We start from the raw sequence: 19,172 nt of genomic DNA, 5'->3' as shown, positions 1-19,172 counted from the left end.
AAGGAACTTGGGTGATAACAATACATTAAAGCTGTGATATCTGAATTGAAAGCTGAAATTTTATGATGGTGAGGGCAGGAGAAATTATCTCAAGCACAGTCAAGGCAGAGTCCCAGTTGGATTCCTTCCATGAAACTGAATGCCTCTAAGGAATTGATTTGCTGAATGCCAGAAGGGTGGAATAAAAGAAAAGCATTATTAGAAGTCATAAAGGTTTATAATTATCTAGATTTGAAGAAAGATATAAGTCTTCATACAGAGGATGCATGCTGAATCTAAAGCATGATATTTTTAAAAAACAAAATTCATATCATCAAAGACAGAGATAATCACATATTATCAAGGACACAGAGATAACAGTAACCGGAGATAATAAATGGATTATGTACAAAGCATGCTAATTAGATTGTCAGCAGAATTTTCATGAAAAAATTTGAAGAAGATATTTGTTGAACTAGGATTCTATACCCAGATCAGTTAACATACACTAATGAAGGAAATATAAAGACATCTTAAAGAGTGGGTAGCACCCATGAGTTGTCACAAAATGAATTAAAAAAGTATCTAGGAGGAAAGGTTGAGATGCATGTAGCAAGTTTAGCAAAAATAAATGTGGTAAATTTTTGGTAAATATAATTAATCATTGGTTAAATAAAAATTTCAATTTAAAGTTGAAAACAAAATGAACTTCAGATTCTAGGTAGCATAGCTGGAAGGAAGGAAGTTGTCTTGAAGCATTTTAAAATTTCTGTGAACTTTTTCAAAGGGAAGTAAGAAATATTGTCTATATTAGGCCTTTGTGAAATCAAGTGCATGTGTTAAAGAGGTTGTTAAACAAATACCATAGAAATATGCATTTTTTAAAAAAGTGGGTAACAAATAATTGATTAATAAAAATCAAGGAAGACAAGGAATAAAAAATAGAAATGTGCAATAAAAAATTAAAAATAGAATGCTGGAAATGTGATACCAAAATAAATAAATAAAAATCTAAACCAGCCAAAACAAAACCAAATAGCTACGATGATTTCAAGAAAGGAGAAGAAAGTACACAATTAAGGATTGAATTCTCAAATTTTTTTTTTCAAAAAATGTGCAAAAAACACAGTAAAAGGTTTTTCAAATTAGGTGGTAGTTTAATCTTTGAACTAGGTGATATTAAAACTTTTGTACTTTCCTCTATTAAATAAATATTTCATAAATTAAAATCAAAATATTTTGAGATTGTCACTTTTTAATTATTTCACTCCTTTATAGATAATTACATGACTATACATTAGGAAAAGTAAAAAAATAAACATCAAAAATCTCTCATTTCAAATTATACTTATTTTTCAACTGTCGTTGCTTACCAACATTTAAGTTCAGTAATTTTTATTTAATAAGATATGTATATGAAGTACTTCATTTGAAAAGACACCTGGTGATTATATTTGGGAAAGCCAATTTAAAGGTTTCAAAAGCATCATATTGTTAACAATAGTTTATATTTTCTTCCCTTTTACAGAATTTTGAAGAGAAAGCAATATGTTGCCGAGTTATGAATTAAAGACCTATTCCATGTACATAAATTAAAAGAAAACATACTTCTGGAGGATTAGTATTAAAATATTGGATATTTCACTGAAAGTATTAAAGGGAAAAGAGTCATTACCTAAATTTTTCAGAAGCCAACTCCTAAATCTGTGTGTATTTTTGAACCACATATTCTCAAGTTCATATCTATGTATTTTTCAGTCTTTGAGCACTACTGTTGATTAATAATCAACTAGTACTTTTCAAAATATTTTGGAATTCAGCTTTCTGATACAGATGTTTTCCTGGCTCGGGATCTTGGTTACCAGGATCTTGGCTCAGAATCTTGGTTGCTCAGGGTCTTGGTTAGAGCTCTGTATCCAAACTTCCACTCTTCAGAACCCCATTTCCGAACGATTCACTCAACTAGCTTCTGTTTCGGTCAGTCCTTCCTCCAACTCTCAGGGTGTGAATTACACACATCCAAATACATGATACGGTCTCTTTACTGTGAGATGAAATGCTAACTATGATGATGCAGTGGTGTTCAGGACATTTGGGAATTCTCATTGGGAATTGTCCACAGAACTCTGGTATAGTCTCTTGATTATATGCAGTGATGGCAAAGCTTTCAAAATTTATTCTTCAAATACCTTGAGCATGTTATAATCCAGGTCTTCCTTTGAGAATACGTGTGGTTTTAGGAAACAAACAAGCAAAATATATTCTGACCTGTAATTGATAAAATAATAAACACACTACTTTCCTTAATGGGGATGGGATTGTGTGGAACTTTAGGAAGCAGAGCTTAAATTTGGGGGTAATCATTGTATTGTTATGCATACAAGTTTAAGACCACCAAAATTTTGATTGATGGTGTAATTAATTATGTGATTGATATCATGATTAAGTAGTTTGAGAAACTGAACAAAAATAGGCTTAATGTAAAATTAATTCTTTCAGTAACCTACTATTTATTGGGAGCTTACTATTTGCCAAGTACTTGCTTTTTTTTTTAAACAGATTATGAATTTACTGTTAATTTTAATTGGCTCGTCTTTCAAAGAAACAAAGACTAAAATCTTTCGAGCATTTAGAAAATATGAAATACAAAAGTTTCCATTAACAAACATAGAAAAAGTTTCATAAAGTAGTTACATTTGCAAATACATGCAGAAATGAAATGACTTCTTAAATCCTTGAAGTAATTTTTACTACCAAGCCTTTGAATTTAGAATAAACTTTTAATGGACATCCAACTCAACATAATAGTTCTCATTTTGGAAATCATTTGTCAATTATTTTGTCATTCCTGTGGTGCACTGTGTTTATGTCAACTAAATCATATTAAAGAATTATGTATATGAGCAATCATGTTGTCATTCATAAGTTGTTACTCTGAAACTACATTATTGAAGCATTAAATATTACTAGGTTTTGCAATTTAAGCAAAGGCCAATCTAGGAATATATCCACTGATTGTTACAGACACATCTTGCCTTAGGATCAGAACGAAGCAAGAGACAAGGGCTTCAACTTCAAATATGGATGTGTACTGCTCACATCTTGAGGTACCTTCCACATCATATTCCAGACATAGAGCATGCTGTGTTGGAAGGATGGAGGGATAATCTCCAAATTGATTATACCATTCAGAAAAAATAATGTACGTGTACAAACCCACAAAATCCTTATGTCTCCTTAAGGACTGTCTTAATCACCAACTCTTTGTTTCTTTGTTTCTTTTGTGGGTCTGTGTGCTCCTCACAGTTCTCTTCGTTGACAGTCATGTAATCTAACTTTTCATGGAGTTTGAATTCCCATTCCTTCTGGCAAAAACATTTTAAACGCATTATGTAGTTTGAAGCTTGAAACTGATGGTGATAAATATAAATAATAACTTTTCTAAAATAGTTTGAATTCTGATGCCCACACCTTATCACCACTGCCCTCTCCCACTCCTCCACTTCTCGTTTTGGGTTAGGAATCAGGCAGCTGGCTTCTTTATCTCACAACTTTGCCTGTCAAGCAATGAGAATAGCAATTTCCTGTGCTTTAGACTTTCTTCTGGGGACAGAATCAGTAATAGTGGTGGAGATGAAAGTATTTGGAGGAAAGTTGATGAGACTGGTGTTAGCAGGTGAGAAGAACAGGAGCCTTGAATTGATACATGTGGGGCAATGGAGGCATGTTTGATGTTTAAATAGTTGTAGAGAAAGAAAAACTAATTAGGTCAGATTCTCATCTAGGTTGAATAACTGGGCGATCAGTAAAATCTTACAATAAACTTACTATTGCTGCTCTAGCCACAGCAACTTGTTTCCTAGAACTTTACATTTTTTCACATTACTCCCTTTGATTCCAAATGGGAAGGAAATGATCCTTAACATGTTTCACAAATAATTCTTGCTTTTACTCTCCCAGATTACTGATGTAGCACCCAGTGACACCTAACATATTTAAGTGTCTGGGAAAAGTGACTTTGTCTTAAAAGTAATGTTGTAGTTGATTCTCCAATACCATAGCTTTAATGCATCACTTGAAGACTCTTAAGCTAAATCTTACTTGAGGTACACAGAATACATTTACAAATAACTTACCCTCTACTCCTCTTAGGGAGGTAGACTTCCAGTCCCATTTAGCAGCCCCAGAAACATTCTCAAGGCAGGATTCCAACTTGTGGCTGTTACTGTTAATCAGCTGCGTGATTTCACCAAGCAAGTATAATTATCAATTCCAGACATCTCTATCTCGTGCATGTCACTATCCTGTTTAAACAGAATTTTCAGCAGAAGACAGAAACAAATGTTTTTGACAATAGTGGCTAATGTTGCATATACAATCAGAGGAAAAAAAAATCTAGCTCCTATCTATACCACTCCTGTGCCAAAAACTACACCCATGAACTATTATGAGGTAAAGAAAAGTCCATTAGTATATATGAGTGCGTAAGTTTATGTACATATACGTCTGTGCATGTATGAGCATGCATATGTGCAAACGTGCATATCTTCATATAAAAATATAACACACACAAAAAGGAGTAGCATCAGAGAAAGAAGTGATAAAATACATGAGCTATTTCATTTGTTCATTTATATATGTGTATATATATATATGTGTGTGTGTGTATATATGTGTATGTACCTATATGTATGTCGAAGGAGGTACTTTAGTAAACATACCAAGGCAGTAGGCATAAACCAGTACTGTTCCTGGCAAAACACGATGTATGGTGTATACACACACATATCACAGTTTGCACATACTAATGTAGATTTGCAGGAAGCCTTTCTATTTTCAGCTGGTTCTTTTGAGATCAACAATATGTATATGGTGGGTTGGCATCTAGTCATTCCACAGAAAGCCCATAAAAGTGTAACTCATAACTTGCCAGCACTGAGCTCATGCTGTTATAAACTTGGTAGTTACACTGCCTAATTCAATATTCTTCAAGTAGTAATAGCTCAATAAAGCCAGAGATTTGGAAGTATGTGTATTTATAGATTATGTAAATGGGTAATAACACATAGTTGTTTGGGATTCTATTAAGTATGGTTTGATGTATGCATCAAATAAACTTCTGCCTGTACAAAATAAATCAATTGGCCAGTAAACTAAAAACACATTTATTAAATAGAATCAACTTTTTTAATGCAGTTTTTTTCTTTTAAGCCACTTTGCTTTTTCATAATGTTAGTTTATCAAGGACTAAATTGACATTAAATACTTTGCAAGTGCAAAAGGGTAAGAGGATCTGTTGAACCTGTCTTTCTAGGAAGGACTAAGTGGAAAAGATTGGACTCGAACAGCTGGTCCTAAAAGATAAAGATCATTGGGGTCAATAAGAAGAAGGAGAGAGGGCGTTTGTGATCAATATTACCAGTTGTTAAAAATGTTTTCAGTTGTATTATTTATCTTCTTTTAATAAGTGATAGAAGACAATGAGGTGCAAAGGCAAAATAATTCTATAAATGTAGAGATCACTTTACCTATAGATTTAGGCTGTGATCAGCTTCACTGCTGGGTCACAAATACGTTTTCAGCTGAAAATCATTTTCATATGCATATGTGTATGACCAATTCTATTGCTGAATCTAAGAATAAAGATTTTTCACCTGTATTTTATACACATATACACATGCACATATATACACACATACAGAGATGTTTGTGTACAGATGTATGTGGATGTCTATATTACACATAAGTGTATAGGTATAGTATACGTATGTGTGCAGATATCTGTAGAAGGGATAATCAGGCCAATGGAAAGTACTGTTGCTCTCATCATACTCTTACTTTGAAGTACTTAGGAAATAATTTGACAAGTAGAATTTGCATTCATGCATTTAAATAAAGAGTAACTCAAATCCAATGTCTGTTCCAGTCCAATAAAGAGCTCTTATTCAAAATTAATTATTCTTTTATTATATTTGTTTGCCCTCTAAAATGCCCTCAACTATTGTGTCTGAGATTATAATTAGAATAGGCCTTCAGTTATTTCTAGGTGGCTGGATGGTGGATAAAGGGTTGGGTTAATAGATGATTGATGGATGCATACAAGAATCACTCTTGACCACCACATGAAGCATTTATCAGCGTACTCTGACTTGTGTGAGCACCCATACTCTTTGTGGATGATCCTCCCTTGAGGTCTCTGCGACTAATCGTCTTCTTCATCTCGAGGTATCCTCCTGGCCTGGCTCAGTGGTACGCATGGAGTAGGAGGGCAATCACTTATCTATTCAATCAGTGCAACTTCCAAATTTGAAAGGTTGTGGCCCAGTAATATGCATCAATTTGATAGGGTGTCTAAGTCAACTCTATAAAATTAGTGCGTTTTCAGTCTTCACTTTTTTTCAAGTTTATTTGATCTTTATTTTGCAAACGATCCCGATTTGCTTCAGTCTTCCTTCTTCCTCTTTCTGGGACGTGTACATCTGCTTCTGACATCTGTATTCTATCTCCCTTTGTAAATTATGAAGTGGTGCCAACTCCTTTTATCAACAAATTACCCTTAGAAGCATTTAGAGGCTATAATGATTCTTTGATTTTCTTTGATTCTTTATGAATTTGCAAAATGACTCGATGCTTATATTAGCTTTGTTTGTCCTTTCTTTTTCCATATTTAATACTTATAGTTGGCAGGCCCAGATGGTGTACTTTGTTATGTCCTGAAATGTTGCTATTTTTTTCATTCCTTAATTACAGTAATGTCAGTTTGTAATATCCCCAGCCTCCATCTCTAGTTGACATTGTAGAGTTCACATTTGTTTGTATTATTTATTGAACTGACTGTATGTTTGACATTGTGAAATATACAGTAATCTCTTCCTAACCTTGATGTTTTTTCATGTTTGTCTACATTGATCATATGCCTTTGTTGTTAAATGATACCCTCAATTTATTGTATTTTTTTAAGTTTTGAAGATATTTTGGATATTGATACATCCTCATAGATAAGACAATGAGGAATGAGAAAAAGAAAACAATTTGAAATTTATGGTAGCAGCAGGCCCTGTAGAAAAATATACAAACCATGTTTTTTCCATTTTTTGTGTGTTTCTGGAAGTGCCCTTCTTATAATTTGATAGAGAAGTGCATGTCTTTATTTTTCATTTTATAAAATATGTATCTTTTAAAAATGCTTTTCATAAAACCACATATGAATGGTCTTAATTCATTCAATTAAAAGTACCATTGATTTCCTCTCTTAAACTTTAGTTTTCTTTATTAGATTTTGATCCAGATCACCTTTATGCTCAGATAATTCATGACAGGTTCTCACAACACATTTTCCTCAGAAGCTTCAATAAAATGTATGAGAACTCTCTTAAGGTCTTGCTTTTGAGTGACATACTAGACTTTCAGAATAATTTTTCATTCTCCAACTCTGATTAAATTTTGTAAATGCTAATTTAGCGATTATAGTGTAAAGTATTTTCATTTAAGTAGATTTTTTTTATCACATTGAGCATTCTCTCAAAAGTTCCCCAAGAGACATATCTAGAAATAGAAACCTCCTATTCATGTAACATTCCTGCTCTGAGCAATGAAATCAGTACTTTGCTCTCGGATTCAGCATCAAACAGGATTACATAGATTTCTCAACTGCTACACTTGGCAGCGTCAGCCACCTTCCAAGAAGGCATCTGTAGCATCACTGGGACGACTCGTCTCATAGCTCAGCGAAAGCCTAACACACGTCATGGGTGTTGTGCGACCTTTTGTCTTTCGTGTCTATTTTGTGGTTGTTTTTCTAATTTCAACTTAGAACAACAGATATACAGCATTCTAAAATATTACATTAGAGGATGGCAGAAATGATGAGTTATTTCCAAATTGGCATGTACCTTTATTATTTAACTCGGAATATGTGAAGACAAAAATACATTTTTATTAACAGGCTTTAAACAAGCAACACACATTATTGAACACTTATCCTATGCTGGCAAAAATTGGCAAACAGCTACCGTATGGCCATATTCAGTCTATGTACGTGCATGCGCTGTTGCCTAGACTGTATTTACAGACACACATATCCACACATTTAAGATATTTCATGTGAAAGAAAGGACTTGGGATGAATCATAGAGGTTGCTCTAACAAAACCAGAAGAAGTTTCTCTTTGTTTTCATGATAACAACCTGCTACCTGTAAGCAGTTCTGATTTGCTCGTGTTCCCGCTGCTTCCCTGTATCCTGTCAAATTCTGTGGGAAAATAAAACTTTTACCCTTGATATTGTCACTTAATTTATTACCATATAATATTTGGTAAAGAAACAATTTAAAGCTGCTAATAAAATATGCCCATAGAGATGCTCATTTTCAGGTATTTTCTTTTCATTTCATGCCCCCTTTTCCAGGGTGCACAGGTCTTCTTGTTTTGGGCCCCACTGGCTTTAGTTCCAGTAAAACCACCAGGCAGCGTGGACAGGGTCTCCTCATGTCTGAGAACCAGACCATCTGTTAATCCTGTTCGTGCTTCACTACCATTCTACCTCACAGACAGAAATTTTCCTTTCATAGTCAAATGATAGATTTCACAACCATGTTCTCATTTATTTTAAGCTGCTTTACTCTATGCATTAGGATTGACCTGCCTCTCTTGTATAGGATGAAGTAAGTATTCCAGAAGTGGTTTTGAAACATTTGCTTATTTGTTTGGTTGGCTGTTTTCCCCAGATATCTGCATTAATTTAGAATAGATGGTCTTCTTTTACTTTTAACTTCGTCAATAATATTTAATAGAGTGATAGTGTGAGTTTTTAGCAAACCTATTCAATCCATAAGTCGTTTATCAGGCCTGGGAAAACATATTAATTCTGTAGCTCTTCCTGTAAAACAGAAACATTTACCCTATTTTCATTGAATTAATTTCATTAAAATAAACTCTGCTTGCCTGAAGTCAGGAAAATTTTTACTTGAATCTCAGTACTTTTCATTTTCACTAGCTCTGAGTTTTCAATAGACTACAGAAATTAAATATAATATATAAAGAAATTAAGCTCCCAGATCAACACTTTGTTCAGATTTCATAAGAACTTCCATTTCAATATGATATTTGATCAGTTTAACAGGGTTAAATTAAATGTTACTATTTCTAAAATATTTTTATTTCTTTATAGTAAGACGTATCCTTTATATACTATAATTCTGTAAACTAATACTTTTAGAGGAAGGCTGACTACACTGAAAAGTGTTTAATATAAATTTTTAAAGAAAAGAGTTATAGAATAGTTTCTATTTTAATATGTAGAAAATTCAGCCTACAGTAAATTTTCCAACACTGTCATTTCTATATTTTTATAGAAAGCTAATCAAATACCTAACATTAAGTATATAAATACATCACAGCAAATGCTTCTATTATATTAAAATGTTACAATTTTCTCCCTTCCTTTTGATGTATAGAATATTTTTCTACATTTGCTTATTATTTGCTAACTTTTAAATCAAAATATATTTCCTGGATGTTCAGGTAGGAGCATTTACTGCAATATTACTTAAATATGTGCATATAAAAGGAGAAATAAACTTTTAATGCTTATACCATTTATTCAACAACCAAACGAATGCAGTTTTCAAATTAAAAATGAACAGCACTGTAAAACCAATGAAATATAGTTTTAACCTATTTTATTAATGTACTGTTTTGCTGAAATGAATTACTACTCAAAATATGAATACAGTAGTGACCACTTTGATTTAGGTTCGTTTAGCCTGGTCATTCTTATGTTGCTGTGTATAAGGTGCTGGCTTAGTTATTGCTAAGTTTTTTTGTTGTTGTTCAGTCTATGAAAAAAGCTGAATTTCTCCAAGGTGCGAAGACAATATTTGGCCTTCACTTGGCAGGAATCCCTTTGTGCAGTATAAAGTTAATAATTTTTTCTCATTACCTCATGATAATGTAAGTAGTACTTCTTGGCTAGATACTAGAAACAAAAGAAAAACACTTAAAAACTGATTAGAAACACAGACACACACACGCAAAGAAATGAAAACCTATTGAATATTTGATGGTAGTCAGCCAGGTGTTCAAAGATACATATAGTGATATGTGGAGAAGCATATATACTTCACTTATTAAAATTTTAGAAAATTAAAAATAAATATTCAAGAATTCCTGGATTCTGGGGCAATTCTGCGGACTTCCGCGTGCCCATGAACCTAGAGAAACATGCATGATGATCTTGCTACTTCTAATATTTGTTAACCATGATGAATCTGAATCTACTTAATAATTTTGAGCAAGACAGAAAAAGACATATTGGAAACTCATGATTATTGAATGAAATTGTGATAATATACTATACTGTAAATTTATACGTCACAAAAATGTTCCTTATGGTGTTTGAAAGTTGAGAGGATATGTACAATTCTGAGTCTGAAAACTAGCATTGACTAGATAATCAACTTTTGAAATAAATTACCATAATGGAAATGTTTAAAGATATAGCATTGAGACAAAAAGATGCAGTAAACTCTGTCTGTGGATGGCTAGGTGTTAATGAGCATCTCTGCTTTATATTCATTGGATTTACTTTCGTGTCTCTGTCATCCTTAGTTTGTTGACTACATATCCTGAATTTTCTGGCACAGTCCCAATTTCAAAAAAATATGTTCTCAAACAACACGCCCCAGGTGTATTTCTCACTGTGAGATGTTTCCAGTATCTTCTGTCACAACATCTTTTAGCAAAAAATTAATTTGTCTTCCAAAAATCATTTTAATTTGTATTCATTAAAAAAATAAAACTATGGCAAATGATCTCTCTAAATCCCTAGGAAAAATCCAAGTCAATAGTTACAAAATTATTTTGACCCTAATACAGAACCTTCTCAAAGGTTCAAGCAATTCACCAAAGCCCTGAATTGTATTCAGAGAACAGAAACGCAAGATGTAAACGACTGAAAAATAGAAAGCATGTCTGCCAAAAATGTCATTAAATAAATGAATGATCCCCTAAATCTTCCAGTACGCATAGTTATTTTATTTTAAATACTAACACTATTAACAATAGTTCCTAAATGTAAAACTTGAATCAATTAAACTAACAATGACTACAAGTAAGTTATGTGTAGCTGTATTGATAGGTTTTATGTAATTAATTGTTTATTTGTAAATATGTAAATTTATAAACATAAACATATATACGTATATGTATACACACACTGGTAGTTCATTTTGTTATGAGATTAATTATATTAAATGAGCAAATAAATATCTCTATATTTTAAATTAAAATTTTATATCATTGATCCATTTTTAACAAATATATCCATAAAAATGACTAATAATAATGAATAAGACTTTTCTTTAAAGCAAATATGTAAAAGGATATAGTGAATTAAGTTTTAAGTTATCCTTTCAAGAAAAATATTTCTCTTATAATTTACATTATTTCCTGACTCCATAAAGGAAGATGAAGATTTCATTTCTGGTGACTGGCACTAAAAATGATACTCAAAATATTAGTCAACTCTCAGGACTTTGGGCACTGGAAAATCAAGGCTACCTCTATAAACAAAAATGTGGGCTAACCAGAGGGTACAAGTTAATATGAACCCTGCCTAACACCTGATATATAGCAAATGACACATATATTGCCGAGTGAAATAAATGAGCCATGAAAACAGGAAATTGAAAGGCTATGCTAAGTAGGTCTTAAGTTTGGAAGAGAGAATAAAGTTCATTATCTGTTTATGTCCCATGGCCATTGCTGGCCAAGAATTGACTAGACCATTACAAAGGATGAAAAACTATAGCAAAGTCCACATGGAGTGGTGGTCAAGTACAAGGAGTCTGATACTTAAACCTGTTTTACCTCATAGTGGCTGTGTGAACCTGCACAAGTTACTCAACCTTTCTGTTTTCTTTATATGCAAAATAGAGAAAATAAGTTCTTACCTGAGGAGTTGTTTGAAAGATTTAATTAATTAATATCTCTTTAAAAAATACTCAAAACAGTGCCTGGCACTTAATACATGCTAGCTATAATTATTTCTGGTGATAAGGAAGCATAATTCTATGAACTGTCTCTGATAATTTCCATTAATTAGAGGTCTTGAATTGAGAAATAAAATAAACATTTAAATGAGGTCTTTTTCATAAAGAGTCTTTTTTTCAAGCTGGACTTGATTTTAGCATAGCTCAGAGTAAACCTACCTTGTAAATATAAGTATATTATATTTATTTTGCATAATGGTTCTAAAGATATGCATGCTAAATTAAGCTCTTACATTATAAAAACAACAATCTTTACCATAAATATTCTCACTGCCCACTGTATCATAAAGGTAAGATATTCTGCCTTCATAACTCTTCTGAAATATGAGACCAAGGAATAACCATTTAAAGTGAAAGTATAAACCTGGTGTTTCTGCTTGATGACAAACTTACTACAAAATGTTTCTAAAGAAAAGGATTTAGGGCCACTCCTTAGAGGCTGTTTATTCTTTATATAAAATTGCATGATTGGCTACAGATAATTTGTACTGTATCAATTCTGTATGTAATACAAGTTTTATGCCGTGAAAGTGCAATGTTTCAGAAATGAAATACATACGTGTATCAGGCTTTCATTGACCTTGACTTCATTTTTTTTTTCTGGAAGAAAATAATCACCCGCATGTTTCCAAGAAGAGTTAATACAATGAGGCAGAAGCAGTACTATCCAGGAGGAATTAGATTCCAGATTATATTAATCACTGTCTACATCCTCTCAACTTTGTGACACAGAAATCAAGGACAAAAAATTAAGGCCAAGGATTGAAACAGCATTGTGCCAAAGTGAATACATACGTTTTCTGAAAACTGTTGTTATAATTCCTTTTAAATCAAACTATGATTTAAATATATTTTAACTATAGTACAATTAGCTCTTTATAAAAAAAAAAGTTATGCTTTCTGAAAACTGTTGTTATAATTCCTTTTAAATCAAACTATGATTTAAATATATTTTAACTATAGTACAATTAGCTCTTTATAAAAAAAAAAAGAGTTTAGGGAAAAAAATTAGGCTACATAGCCATTATTAGCAATTAAATTCCAGAACTAGCTGGCTTTTTCAAGGGTATTCTTCTGAAACAAGTATATTTTCTGAACAAATAAATAAATTTAAATACAGCTTTCTGTTTTGGTTTGATTCTGCCAATAGCACAAGGGTGTTTGTTATTATGTAATATAGTTTAATGGAAAACTTTAGGAAGCAGCATTATTATAGTCAGCATGAATGCTCATTTTGTGAATTAGAGATTTTATCAATTTAATATTTGTTGTCTTATGTGAAAATTACAGAATGATTTTCAATGTTAACATGTAAGAAAACCCTTGACTTTTATAAAAATAACCTTTTGACAATTTCTGAAATGCTCTTCCTCAAACTATTAATATTACTTTTCTAGGAGAACACATTTGGCAGTTAGTGGATGTGAATTTAGAAACATACTGAGCACATCTCTGTAGCAGACTTCACCCAAATTGGGATTTCAGGTGCTAATAACAAGTATTTCATTTAAGTATTAAAAGAACCCAAGTGATCATTGATTTTAGTATGAAACAAAATAGAAATATCAACTATTAATTGCAATATTATATAGAAATAATTATGTTTTTATTTTTCTATGTCATATTCAATGTAGGTTCTATTTATTACTTTCCCTTATAGTAAAAACTATAAAAAAATTTGTTGACTAAATTTCTTTTTCCTCAATACAAAAGGTGTCGTTAATGAATAAATATAAATTTATTTCCAATATAGTACCATTTCTACTACATTAACCCTGATTTCATTTCAGTTTTTAATTCTCTCTTTCTGTGTCATCCATTCTTTCACTCTCTTTCCTTTGCAGTTTGTCATCAGGAGATTGGCATTTTTCTTTGTTCATTATTTTCAAAATAAAACGACAACTTTGACTTTCAAACTTCAATGACATAGGTTTAGGAACTTAATATTATATTCTGTGTAAATGAAAATAAAATATGATTCTAACAAAATTGTAACAACAATAGAAAATGTATTTCTGAAAAAAATTAATCATTAACCCCACTTTATGTCTTTTCTTCTTCCTAAAAGGAAAACAGGAATATAAGACTTTAGTTACAAAAGCACAGGTTACTAGGTTTCAGTTAGTGCCTGGAGAAATTGTCACTGTCTATTCTGAGGAAGAAACTTATAGAGGCTGAGCATTTTTTAAAAACATTTTTAAAAGCTGTGATTTTTTTCTTGGATTAGAAATGCAGGAATTGTCACACATTTTTACACAGAGACACAAACACATAAGCACTGTTCTAAAATAGTGCATTTTAAATGTAATAATTAACTTGATTATTTTATTTTGTACAACTGGGAATATGGAGAAAAAAGATTTTAAAACCTAATGTGAATTCTTTATGTATAACTTACAAGATTGTTACCCAGGTGACGGTGTCATCTATACTTGGTAAAGCAATTTAGATTCACTGTAATTTTACAGCAATGTCAATTTATTTGTTTGATATTCAAATGCAATGCTATGTTCAGCGTGAAATACTATTTTTATATTTTCCCATCAGCCATTTCTAGATGTGACTTCATATTCTTGTACATAAGATTTAATTCTCTATTATTTGGTTTTAGATGAATTATTCATGTAATCCTAAAATTCTACTCACAAAAGTATAACCATATATGCATAAAAGTATATATTTTTTTATAGTTGTATATATTATATATTTTATATATTTATAAAATATGAAAAAGATAAATAAAAGTCATTCATTTTCTTTGACATATGAAATATAACCAACAATATCATCAACAATAAAATGATTTTCAATATATATAAATCCTGAAAGCAATAACCTCTTTTTGCCGTCTTCACTGCCTTTACAAGTCGGGAACATCTGGGGATTCAACTGAAGAGCTAAAAAAGCTTTGAAAAACTCTGTTCTTACTAACACCTGATTTCTGACCTTGAGGTTCTCAACTGTTCCCCTTTATATGAATCTAGACTATATTCCTAATATAATACTATCTTAGAAATATTCTAATAAAATAATATTAAAAAATTAGCCTCTTAAAAATTAAATATGTTTTGGGCATATCTGCTAACACTGAAATAATGGAAGTCATCAAAATAATGGGTTACAAAAGTTATTTTTTTAGTTAATTCCTGGCAATAAAGCATCATATATTTGTAAGTTACTCTCAGGTAAGAAGTTTACATAAGAATGAATGTATTCAAAGAAGAAATTCTTAAGAGAAAAATAGGAATTTGGTATTTTTCAAAAGCCTCACTACCTAAATGTTTAATCATTATTTTTGATGGTATTTTTGTAGACAAATGGCCAAGCTGCCAAAATAAAAAGCTAAATCAAATATGCAATGATGTGAACAATTAAGTGTCAATTATGCTTTTACAGATTAACTAAATCAGTTTTTATAACTTGTAACTTTAGGGAAAAGTTCAAAAATAGTTTACCAATAAGTTCACTTCATTTCCAAATGGAATCCCACATCTTCTCTATTGTGTTTACCTCAGTTTATCTAATTCACTGGTTTATATTTTTATTTATTTCCTTACATTTGATCTTAATTCAGTAAGAGCAATCCCAATAGATTCTTCTCCTGAACTGTCTTCTTAGCTTGCATCGGTTTCCTTACATGATACTGCAGTCTAAAAGTTCCCTGAGGACAAGATTTCACTCTGAATCAACTTAGATATTTAAAGGTTAATTCTCAAATGAATGGATATTACAAAACTATTTAATAGGACTTACTCATACAAAATATGTTCAACCCGAGGTTCTTTGCCTTTTACACCAGGCTGCTCTGACTAGTATGTACTAAAAGGCATCATTAATCGCCCAGTGGTTGCCTGGATACGTGTTACACATGTCAAAAAAAAAAAAAAAAGAGCACTTTTAGACACATTCTTTTTCTGTTCCTCTGCTTTTAGCTGCTTTATTTAAAACTGCTTAAATAAAAATGAGCCTTGCAAATATTGATTTGAGTACATGAAAAACCATATAGATTCAAGAGTGTCCGTGTATTCTTACAGATTCCCTTTTAAAGACAAAATTCTCAATTATTTATTCAATTTAATGATAATTTCAACTTGTGCTCTTATGAGATAGTTTCCATTCTCAAATTTCCATTTATATGTTTTCTCTACATACAAGAGCTTGTCTTCTTAAAAGAGACCAGGTATACCAAAATTAATTTAGAATATATATATAGCTACTTTAAAACTCTCTCTTGACATACAAACCCATATGACTCTCACATTCAATCCGATATTTCCTGAAGTCTTATGAGGAGATTGACCTCTGTCCTGATAAACTCTCTAAAATCTAGAACATTGTACTCCAAATGAAAAAATATTGATAAAGTAATGAAAAGAAGCAAGTTTTAAGAAGTAACCTGCTGTTTGCTTTTGGACAACTTGAGGTACCTGCAAATTTTCTATTTGGAAATATCCAACAGATTTTTAGAAAAAAAATTTAATGCTTCTGTTTAGTGAATGCTTTCTGGTGGGTATTACTGTACAATAAAAAAGATTCTCAGACTTTGTTTCCATTGCAGTATGTCTATTGCATACCTCTCCCTCATGTCACCTCAGTTTTGCTCTTTCCAGGCTTTTGTATAAGTCAGGCGTTTTCCCTCTGCCCACAGGGCCCAGTAAGTGATCAAGACCTATACCCAAGTTTGCCTGGTCTTTCAGGCTTATTGTTAAATGGGACTGTAGTACAGGAGATACATTTTCAGCCTGTACCTGCATACTTCTCTCACCCTTTCATGAAACAAACTTGGCATTTGTCTGTCTCTGTCAGCTGGTTACAGGGAGTGCTTTATAAAGCCATAAGTGAGCTGAAAAGAAGTCAAGAGAGTCTGAACATACTGTTCCTGCAGCCTACTTGCACCTTCTGAATCTGCTAAGCCAATTGTATATGTACCATGTCCATATTATAATGGATTGCTGCTAATGTCACCAAATGTGTGACTTAATAAATCTTACATTCTCAGACTCAATATTGGCAGTTTTAGCTGTATGAGATCTAAGTCCTTTGCCTGCTCATTGGTTCTGTCTGTTCTCCAGGTCCAGGAAACAAATACTGCCAAGGAGACTCTCCCACACTTTCCTTTATATTTCTGATTAATCAATCTGAGCCTGCCATTTCCCTCAAATTTGTTTATTAATTATGTTTAGCAACAACCACTTGATTTCCATAATCCTTATAGTTACTACGTTCTCCGTATTACTCAAAAGCCAGAAACATTGTACCAGCTATTACATCTCCATCCCAGGCCACCACAGATGAAAGTTTTGGCAGTCATGGTAATAAAGCATTCCAGGAAATAGCAAAATTTCACCTACCATTAGTCTACATGAAAACAGACCATAGGAACAGCATTGACTTCAACAATTTGGCAAGTTTAAATCTTGCTAAGTAAGGTACAGACTCTGCTTTTAATTAAGTAATAACATGAATTTCTGCTTTGTGTTTGTTTTTAAGCTCTCAGAGAACTGGGAGAACACATACATTCACCTGTTACTTGGGGCTGGTGATTTCATTTGGACATCTGTGTTTTGATGTTCAGATTTAACTTTTTCATTGGTTATCAAGAAGGAATTTGAACATAAAACCTCCTTTTACATTATCATTGTAAACTAATATAAGTTTAATTTACTACGTGTATACAAAGGAAAAAGAAAATTGGAAGTCCAGGGCAAAATTCTAACTGTAGTTTATTGGTTTATGGGAGTAAAATATTTCCAGAAATAATTGAACAGTTCATATGATTTCTGTCCTCAAACCTTTCTTTATATAACAGTACCTTTTCCATGGTAGTAAAAACCACAGAGTTAATATTTTGAATGTATTGTTTTTTTCACCAACCTGACATAACAGTTCACTTCTCATAAAAATAAATTCATGAAAAATAAAACACTTATTATTAAAATAAGGATTTTACGTCTGAGGGATGTCTTCTTGCTGGTAGTTCAACATCCAAGCAACGTCACCATAGTGATGTACTATCCTGATAAATCATTTCAGAGATACCATTGTGGTGATATATTATGACTCACATATACATCATCATGGTCATCATGATGCTTTATTAGTATCATAAATCACCAGAATGATGGGGCTTTGATGATGTAGAAATTCTCAGTAAAAGAGTGATGACAAAAGTTGTATCTCTTAGAGAAATGCCTCTGTAACTTTATTCCTAAAAAGTTTATAAACATGCCATCTTCCTTTTGTACACTGTCTCAAAAATAAGCTTTCAAAAACAGAAGCAATATGTGATTCTTCTGAGGCACAAAGCTGAATTTTGCAATGCAGCATGCAAGGGGTCGTCTTAGTGTATTCTCCACATTGAGTAATCTGAACTTTCTCCATTTATTCCAAATTAAAGCATTCTCCTGATCTTTCGACCGACAACAGACTTGCTTGTCTCCTTATATCAATAAACTGAAAGAAATCTGTCACAGATTATGTTATTGTAAAGAAGAAAACGAAAATGCAGTGGCTCAAACGATACAGAAATTTATTTCTTCGTTGTAGTGTAGAAAGAACTCAGAATTCCAGGACAAGTAAGTGGTTCTACCATATAAGATAATCTTGCACCCAGATTATATCTAATGTGCCCTGTTAACCTCTAGGGTATGTTTGTCATTTACATGATTAAAACTGTCTCACCACCAAGATGACACTTTGCAGCCCCTGAGAAGGGGAAAAGACAGCGTACAGAGCGAGGAGATTCCTTTGAAAAAAGTGATACAGAATTTCACACCATTGGGGAATAGCCTACAAGAAATGATATAAATATATCGAACATAATAATTTTCCTACAAATGTTATGTATTTCAGTTATTTACATTATATAATTCATGTATCATATTCTTCAGGTAAATATCAGTTCATTAAGTAAATGTATGCACGCTTAGAATAATGTTTAAAATGTTACCAGAATCCCAGATACACATATATTACCAAGTTAGCAAATATCATGTAAAGTCATTCAGTACTACCTCATTATATTAATCATTACATGACATACTGTACAAATGAAATACCATATATGACCGTAATTAAATAAAAAATTCACTAGAGCAATGATATTGCACTAACCATTGATGGCAGTGTAATTCCTCCCTTCTTCC

Source organism: Camelus ferus, chromosome 2, assembly GCF_009834535.1.
Source record: "Camelus ferus isolate YT-003-E chromosome 2, BCGSAC_Cfer_1.0, whole genome shotgun sequence".
Classification (NCBI taxonomy): domain Eukaryota; kingdom Metazoa; phylum Chordata; class Mammalia; order Artiodactyla; family Camelidae; genus Camelus; species Camelus ferus.
The sequence above is the reverse complement of the archived record's forward strand: the minus strand, read 5'-3'. Positions refer to the sequence as shown.